This window comes from Carlito syrichta, unplaced genomic scaffold, assembly GCF_000164805.1.
Source record: "Carlito syrichta isolate Samal-C Ts95f unplaced genomic scaffold, Tarsius_syrichta-2.0.1 Scaffold304513, whole genome shotgun sequence".
Lineage (NCBI taxonomy): Eukaryota > Metazoa > Chordata > Mammalia > Primates > Tarsiidae > Carlito > Carlito syrichta.
In genome coordinates this window covers 255,049-256,883 of record NW_007248609.1, presented here as the reverse complement: position 1 = coordinate 256,883, position 1,835 = coordinate 255,049, and positions in this window count along the sequence as shown.

Sequence of the window (1,835 nt, the reverse complement as noted above, 5' to 3'; positions counted from 1 at the left end):
GGCCCACACCAGTCTATAGTCAATCTATTATTGAGTGACCAGCAATGTACCCAATCATCTCCTTTGAGAACCTGAATTAAGGTATGAAGAGACTGTATGTAGCATGCACTTGGACAGAAAGTCCATGAGGAATCAGGGTGAGATAACTTTTGTCAGCCATGTAAATGCTGTTGAGTGAGTAGAGAGCTGGTTTGCAGAAATAAGTAGTGATGAGAATTCATGGGAGAGAAAAAGGGGTATAGAGGAAAAAAGAAAGAGTGAGAGAGAAAGAAAGAGGATAAGAGTGGTAGTACTTGCTGTTTATTGGCTTTCTTGTTCCTAGTTCTTAAATTTAAATTTAATTTTTCTTTTTAAATTTTATTTGTGGTTAGGGTGATGGTGGAATGGGAATTAATAGAAAGGGCTTTATCTTCACTTTTGTTTATTAAAAGTCTTTGAAAAGAACACTGCTGGAGATAGGCTTTGCTGTAGGTTTGAGTTTCTCATTAACCAATACTTCAAAACAATAAGAATTTTAGAGATAATTTCTCTAAAATTAGTTTCGTTGTTTGTTCATTAAGAGGAACAGCATTACTGTGGGACAGAGCTCCCATAGACATCAGAAGGCCAAGGCTGGTACTTTACTTCTTTAGGGCAGAAGGAGGCACTGGGCAACACAGGCTCTGGGTTTTTCTAGTCCCTGCTCAACTACTCTCATCATGATCACAAATTAGTCTCTTCATTTTTCTAGATCTCTGCTTCTTCCACTGCCATACATGGTAGTCACTGTTTTAACATCTTATGGATATAAAATATCTAATGAGGGTCTTATCCAAAAACATCTTCACATTTCATCTCACTCTGAGGAAATAAGAGCACGCACTGGGTAAAGACCCTATTGCCTAAGAGTTGAAACTAAAATCTGCAGTAATTTCGGATACTTAAGCACATGTACTTTTCTTCCTGATTGTGTAATATAAGACAGGAAGTGAAAAGGGGAACATTTTTAATGCTCAAGTTAAGTCAGAGGCTCATTTAGGATACCCACTAGATGTGAAAAAGAGTGGGAAAGTAAAAGGATAACTAAATTTGAACCTGAACTGATCTACATTTGACGTCCTACTAAGATGTCAAAAATACTGTTTCTCAGAGAAACCAACTCAACTTTTCTATTACATAGGCAATGCATATGCAATGGAGTAAAATTCGGCCCACGTATAACAAATGTTAATATTTGGTATATACATATATTTTATATATATATATATAAAACATCTTCTGACAAACCCTATACCATTTGCTTATAACAGATTTGATGGTTTATATGCTGATGCTTATGTCCTCAACTAGGCTGTAAACTCCCCAAGGAAGATCCCTTTACCATAAATCCTCACTCCCCCGTTGCTTCCCCACATACTTCAGTCACTTTCTTTGGAATAAGGGAAAAGTTATAAGTGCTTCTTTCAGTAGCATGCATGTATTCATTCGACAAATGTTTTATTTAGCACCTATTATGGACTTGGGCCAGGCCTAGGGGATTCAAGGGTACATGCCTTTTAAGACATGCCTTTTGGCCGGGTGCATTGGCTCACGCCTGTAATCCCAGCACTTTGGGCAGCTGAGGTGAGAGGATTGCCTGAGCCCATGGGTTCGAGACCAGCCTGGGCAACTTGGCGAGAACTCATCTGTACAAAAAATTAGTCAGGCATGGTAGCATGCACCTGTAGTTCTGGCTACTTGGAAGACTGAGGGGAAAGGATTACCTGAACCCAGCAGTTCGACACTGGGGTGACCGCAAGCATGCCACTGCACTCCAGCCTAGGTGACAAGACTGAAACTCCAACTCAAAAAAAAAA